The sequence below is a fragment of the Mus pahari genome, chromosome 4, assembly GCF_900095145.1.
Source record: "Mus pahari chromosome 4, PAHARI_EIJ_v1.1, whole genome shotgun sequence".
NCBI classification, from domain to species: domain Eukaryota; kingdom Metazoa; phylum Chordata; class Mammalia; order Rodentia; family Muridae; genus Mus; species Mus pahari.
Window position 1 is genome coordinate 91,999,542 of NC_034593.1, and position 7,481 is coordinate 92,007,022.

The 7,481-nt window shown below is 51.1% G+C and overlaps 1 protein-coding gene across 1 annotated transcript in view; it reads right to left on the bottom strand.

Moving 5' to 3' along the window:
• The window catches only part of Vangl1 (VANGL planar cell polarity protein 1), a 51,114-nt gene extending 43,895 nt beyond the window's left edge, over nt 1-7,219 (bottom strand). Inside the window, exon 1 of the mRNA XM_021196388.2 lies at nt 7,101-7,219. The gene's annotated coding sequence lies outside the window, so the exon portion shown is untranslated. The remainder of the gene's footprint in view (nt 1-7,100) is intronic.
• Between the last annotated feature and the right edge of the window lie 262 nt (nt 7,220-7,481).

Genomic DNA, 7,481 nt, shown 5'->3' on the forward strand with positions numbered 1-7,481 from the left:
ACAACACCCAGGGAAATCCCTTATACAGCAATTTGGCCATCACTTCCAAAAGTCAATTCGTTTATTTCTTAGTCTCTTTGAGAATCCAAAACTCCTAGAAATTTATCTTTGATAATTAAAACTCAACAACCGCCACGGTTGGTTACCTCGCTGCCTGTGATAATAGAACGTCAGCAGCCATGTAAATATGTCCCCCAGTCAAGGAAGAAATAGCTGGAGGAAGACAGGACTCGGTCAGTTAAAGAAAATACCACATAACTGTACAAAATGACAATTACAAAGAACCGAGATTTTAATAAAGCAGGATATGGGGTTGCAGGTAGTCAATGGAACTATAGAACCGTTGCAATGATGTAATAACTTATGGAGGGGCCGGGACCACAGGGGACATCAGCAACGGTGATTTATTAGTGACAAGGTCCTAGGTTCTTCCCCACTTCCTTCTAATATTGCTCTGCAATAAAAATAAATTAGAAGCACTTCCAAGTACATTCCGGAGCCTCCGCGCATGCTTAGCCTCCACCTCAACCTTCAGCTCTACAGCCCTGCCTCTTTCTGAACTGCTCTCCCAGGACAGCTCTAAGCTCAACAGGGCTCCCACCCTGCAGGGTCCTGGAGCCTAAAACTGCAAACAGAGCCAGAGATAAGTGGGAAGGAAAACAAAGGAAATGCAAAGGTCACGCCCCTCCCCAAGTGGGAGGAGATTCCAGCTCCCAGACCACAGCTACAGCTAAGACATTTCAAACTGGGAGCCCTAACTGGGCCTGAAGTCTCATCTGCACAGTTACACCAGTCCAGAGCCTAGAAGTAGTATTCTGTTCCTTCCAAGGTGAAGAGAAAAAAAGTTACTAAAGAGACCCTGTGCCTAGGGGTTACTCGCCCTGTCTTAGATGCCTCAACTTGTGACTTATGTTAGAGCGCTAATTCTTCAAGGAAAAACATTATCTCCTCACTGTCCATTGTGATCAAAAGCTAGAAATGATGAAAGGCCCCCTAACCCAAAGAATAGGAAGGAAACGAGGTTCAGCTCTACCCTAATTAGCACATATGTAAGAAACGGTAATTATGGAGTTAGCTCCAAAGGCCACCATGCACTCACTCATCCATTTCGTATCCATGCTTCTAAGAGGCCAGGAGACCCTGCTCAGGAGTGCTAAGGGCCGCAGAGCTACGACAGAAGTCACTGCTTTCCTTGGACCTGCTGGTGACTGGTTTCCATTTGATGGCACTTGTAGCATTTCTCCTCCAACCCTCGGCCCCCTTTCTCCCTATCAGGTTATGCCTTCTGCCATCGAGAGCCAAAGCCTAAGCCATGGGAAGCCTGGAGCCCAGCCCAGGCTGAGCCACCTGCGATCCATTGGGCCCTTCCCTCACCTGTCTGCTCACTTGTCAATCAGGAATCCAAGTCCAGGCCACCCTCTCCCAGGGTGAAGCTATAAACAGACACAGACTTGATTCACTTCCTAGCTCTAGGACCTCAGTCAAGTGATGCGATCTCTTTGAAGTCCCATCTACAAAATGTGAGCATCAGGGAGTGCTTTGATGACTCTATGAGCTGGCAGTGGTGACAGTACCCAGCGTGGGGACCACATGCACCGGGTAAGTAAAACTGGGTGGTCCCTTCGGTGGTTTCTAAACTCCATGATCTCCTTGCCTTTCTCAGTCAAAGGAAAGCTTAGAGAGCCACAGGGTGGAGAGCCAGTGCCTCCCTCCAGGCCACCCCATCCAAGTCCCACCAGCTGTGGGCAGAATGGGGCCACCCTTTAGGCTGCCTGCTCACCCACCAGCTGTGTACTGGAACACGGCAGTTTAATCTCTCAGAGCTGTGGATTTTTCCACCCAATAAAAGAAGGACAAGAAGCCTGCTTGGGAGGAAGGGGGTGATTCTAAAGACTAAACAAGAAACTAAGCAGGCATCTCACAGAACATTAGCTTTGCTCCCGAGCCGAGGCTATCAGTCTTTCTCCTCCTCCCATCTCCCAGGGCTTTCAACCGCCATTCAGTGAGCTTCCAGCACAGGGTGCTCTCCCTTCTTTTCTGCTCTGGCCTGTGCTCCTGTCTCACAGGCCTTCTGGCTGGCAGACAACCAACCTTAGGACGCGCAGTCAGGATATGGGGGCAAAGCATGAAGCAATCTCCTCTCCTTGACAGCCGACAGCCAGACTCTTGGTTGACCTGCAGATTCCAAGGCGTGGCACCTTCTTCAGAACACTGACTGTTCTTCTCTAGAACAGTCAGTCACATCCTTAACCTCCTTCTGCAGGCCCTTCGTGCCCCATTGAGTTGCCTCCATATTTAATGTGTAGCCACCAGACCCTGCCTCAGCAGTGCTAGGGAGATGGCTTCAACTGGGGCACACCACCTCCCTCATTAAGCTTTGCTGACTAGCTCGATCTGTGTGCTGTTCCTTCTCCTCTAGTATTCCTTCCTCCATCCCTATATCAAGTTATCCCTTAACAATCAAGACACACCCCCTTCTTCTTCTCCATCCCCAGGGATAAGCTCCGGAGTCAGGAGGAATGGCCCCTCCCCCAAATATTCTGAACATAACGGGAACACTTCTTGAAAAATAAAGCCAAAATGCTCCTTTTCCACTTGTTCAGCTCTTGCCCACAGCCACTCTCTTGTGTCCTGGCTTGATCTTTCTAATGTCCGCTTCCAGTGATGCAGCCATCTTGTCCAGTAGACGGACCCACTCTGATGTTCTGAACACTCTCCTGCTCATCCGTGCATCCCACTGCCACCAAGCTCTGCTTGTCCTTGGATCCTCCCCTCCCTCCCAGTTCACAGCAACAGAGGATGACCTAGAGAACATCTCCTCCCTCACCTGCCCTGGTCCACACAGAGCCCAGGCCTCCCTTTCACCATGGTTACCAACTCTTGCTTCATCTAAGATCTGGGGGAGGAGTCAGGAAGTAAACTAGTAAAAGGCAGGGTGGACTCCTTCTAGAAAGGGTGTGACCTCAGGTGAGGGCTCCCATTTGAGTTAGTGAAGACACATTATCCTGATGCTTATCTCTGTGAGGACGCACTGAAAAGAAACAGAAACAACTCCGGACAGGGTCAGGACAGTTACCTTTATCAGCAAAGACAATCAAGTTAGGAAAAGAAATCATTTTCCCTAGGTAGCAAACTAATGAATTGTTGCTGAGGCCAGAATGGGGTACAGGCAGGTAGGAGAGAACACAGGCAAACCTAGAACCTGCAAGGTCTGTCATACTGGCCCCTGACAGGCCTGGATGTGTTGGGTTCAGGTAGGGCAGCAGCCAGGCTGACCTAACCTTCTTGTTCAAATCCTCCCATGGTATCCCCTGAACTTTAAAACACAGAATCTTCCATTTGATCAACACTCTTCCCAGCTGTTCCAATTCCTCAGGGCCTGGTTCTTTCCAGCCTCAGGACCGAGCCCAGCCCAGTGTATCTGCTGAGGCTCATTCTCTCACGTGAACCATTCGGCTAATTCCTCTCAGTTTTGAACATCCTTCTTTTGGAGAGGCCTGGCTGACCCTCCAGTTCACACCTGGCCGCCCACCACCTGCATTCTGCCTACACTTGGCTCTACCAAGTCCCACGTGGACAATCCACGCTTGTGTGATTATCCAGCATCAGAGTCAGAAGAGGCTCCTGGGGTGCGAGGACCACAGTCCTTTCTGTCCCCCTGGCTGCTGGCACCTAATAAAGAGAGAGAGAGAGAGAGAGAGAGAGAGAGAGAGAGAGAGAGAGAGAGAGAGAGAAAGAAAGAGAAAGGAAGGAGTCTTATGCCTACCTCAGGACATGGAGGCATGACTTCACCATAGAAGAAAGCTCACAGAGGGTAGATAAAATGAAGATTTTTCAGAACTATCCAGAGCAAAGCAGCACTGCTGGTACAATGCTTATTCAGTCACAGAACATATAGTCCAGATGTGCTCATGGAAGGCCAGCACCATTGTTTCAGCTAGTGCTGAAGAGCCTCCTGCTCCAGTCTGGCTGCATCAGAGTACACCAAACCACACAGCCTGGGGAAGACTGATGGGAGAGCACCTTACAGGGTGCAATTCATTTCCCCTACCACCCTGTACTAAAACAAGCTGACAGCCAGTGATCCAAGGAGAGTCTTCCCCTAAAGTCACATCTATTCCTATAAAACACACAACTCCTACTTGAAAGAAAAACAGTAACACACACACACACTCGTGCACATACACACATATGGGAAATAACAGGTTATGATAATGACCATGGTAAATGTAAGCTAACTTTTATGAAAAGGAAGTTATAAAAACATCAACAGCTCCATGTAGAGCTATTAATTAAAGAGCCTCTGCCTGGGAAGGTAGAAAGTTATTGCACAAGGGGTCCAGAGAGTAGCATATGTGGGTTTACTTGGTGGGTCTCAGGTTAGGAAAAATGATACAGAGATGTGTAACAAAGCCTGAATGTGCACGTGTAAATCATAAAGCATTATCCAAGTCTGTGATGTGAGGCTCTGCAGGGCTCAGACACCTGGGACAAGTCAATGATCCATTTCCAGCAACACAGTGCTTCAAGATGTATGGCTACGGGCCACTGTTTACCAGGAGAGAAACCGCCAGCCTCATTTTACCTGGTTTGCCAATGAGTTCAACTTCCATTCCCAGACTAACTGCTCCTGGCCTGAGTCATCAATTACCTCTGAAACATCCCTGGCAGCTGGAGAAGGGTTGCTGAGGAGCTGGGAGTGGTTACTGTATCTAGGATGGATATTTCTTTTTAAGCAAAGCCTTTCCCCAGTAGATTCTGAAGCTTCGGACACAGCCTGATGCACACCATACATCCCATGGTGCTCTAAGGGGGAATTTGGGACGAGGGTGGAGGCAGAGCAGCAGAGGATGGAGGCAGTTTGCTTCTGTCTCCAGGAGGACACAGACTACCAGAAACAGCCCAGCCACAGCTATCAAATCTTGTCTTCCTCGTGGAAAGTGGCACAGTTAACTGGCCACAGTTAGCTCACTCCACAGATATGGTGGTACTTAAGACTGAAGTCACTTGCATGAACTATCCCAATCTTCAGAACAAGTCGTTAAGGGAGGCAAAATTGAATGTCATGGCACAGTTAAGGGAACAAGGTCACACACACAAGCAAGTGCCCCCATATGGCTTTAACCTTCAAGAGACTGATTTCAGAGAGCCATGGAAAACTGAAAGCTATGTAGCAATTACCAGAATTGTTTGTTTACTTAGAGAAGAGGCAGGCAACAATAGTGAATTGTTCCAAACCACACATAACCTCACAAAGAATCCTGCCATTGACTCCTACTCATAGGCTCAGTACAAGAGAGACTCTGTGTGTGTATGTGTGTGTGTGTGTGTGTGTGTGTGTGTTGGGGGGGCACCTTAAGGAGAAAGGAAATTAAACTCAAACAGCCTCTAGCCCAGGTGAGACCTATGATCATTTATCAGCGTGAGGCCCCCATCCAACTCAAACTACAGCAGCCGCAATGCAAGGTGTGCCTTTGGGTATACATCAGGGGGATAAAGAGTACTTGGCACACTCAACACATTAATTCTTCAACAGACAGTGTCGTGGAATTGTTACTTGGTAAGGAAACTTTTCAATTTCCTGTATGGTTTCATCCTATTGCTCAAGAAATAAGACAATAACAACTTTTTTGAGACTTGGCAGGCAGTCTCAGAAATATGACACTCACAATTCTTTCATTTTACTTACAAATGAAGTTGCCACCAAGTGACACTGTCAGCAACTGCATCCCTGAAAATTTCACACTGGATGTTTTGGCTAATCATAGTGGGCGTTGCCAACCTTTAGAAATGCTAAATGCTCCTGGATATTGCTTTGAAATGTAGAATAAAACAGTTTCCTCCCACACATCAAAGCCCCAACTATATCACACTGATTTAATTCAATTCTAAAAACTCTAATTAGTGGTTACATAAAATGGCTAATTATGCCTCCCTGGGCTCCGACGGTTTCTGCCGTGGCACTTACAGAGCCTCGGAGCTGTGTAATCAACACGCCCACTAGAAGGAGAAGGCTAATTAGTATTGTTGATTGGTGACATAACTTATAATATTTTTCAGCAAACCCCGTAAAACGTATAACACGTCAGTGAAAACACTGGTCTTCACAGCTAGCTTTTGGAATTCGCCTGTAAGAGCGCACGCACTCCTGACCACAGTCCCCTCAAACGGGTTCAAACTAGCGCACGCGCCAACCACACAACCATGCCGCTAAAGAGCCCTGCCACCCCTCCATGAGCTTCAGAAGGAGCTCATCTTCGCGATCTGGGCATCACACCCTGTTTGGAGACTGAAAATTGAGATTGCCAGGCTCCGACTCTCGTCTACTCATCACTGAGCCACCAGGCTACGGCTCCGCCCCCACTTCTGCCTCCACCACCGACGCTTTTAAATTTTTATAAAGCTTCACACTTCTCTGGGTGTGCTGATCGGGGGCAGTTCAATGGCTGCAGGATGAAATAAGGTTCGACTGGTGTCTAAGGCTGCCCGAGTGCGACGAGGTTGCCCAGGACAGGGACTCCTCCTTTGGCTGGGACTGGCTGCTCGCCTCTGCTCCGCCCCGGCGCTTTTGAAAGTAAACTACCTGCCTGTTGCGCTCCGCGATGCGCAACGGGCCGCGCCCCCCAGGCCTCCCGGGCTGCGGTTTTGTAAGCGAAGTGAGAAACACAAGCCAGCTTCGTTCCTGTGCCGGAAAACTGGCCAGTTGACCCCAGGCCTGGCGGGGGACCCCCATCGCGTTCTGCCTTGCAAGGCGCGTCCAGCCACTGGTTGCCTCCGACACGCCGTCATTCCCCGGCCGCCACCCCGGCACGGGCACTCAGGGGCGCACTCCAAAGGCCAGACAGGGCAAAGGAGCTTCCGAGGTAGCGCGGGCTGCCCCACGACTCGGAGCAGTGGAATGGAGCGGAGAGAGCCCGGGGCAGGGATGGAAGGACCCGCGTCTCGGGAAGCTCGACCCGGAGGAGCCCAGGGGTCTCCCGGTCCGAGGCCCCAGACCCCGGTCGGACTGCTGGGGAGCAGGGACACCCGCAGTTGGGCCTGACCTCCCACCCAGCTCAGTCTGGAGCCGCCGCGCCGCGCCCGCCTCTCCCGGGACTCACCCCGGCGCCGGCCCGCCGCACTCCACGCCCGCGCTCTCGGCTGCAGCGCCCCGGCTCCGCGGCCTGCGCTGGGCTGCAGTGGAGGCACAGCCCCGCCGCGGCCGCTGCTCTCTGCTGCTTTCCGCTTCCTGTCCCGGCGCCGCCCCGCAGCCCCAGCCCAGCCCTGCTAGCCCGGCGCGGCCGCCAGCCAAGAGCTGCGAGCGCTGCGGGCCCCCGCGACCGGCCCGGCCCACCTGCAGCGGAGGGCGGGGCAGGGACACACACACACACACACACACACACACACACACACACACACACACACACACGGCCTGGCCAGGGACTGGCATCTCCCCTCCCAAGTGGACCCACTAACACACAGTCCAACAAATCTCATCCTGA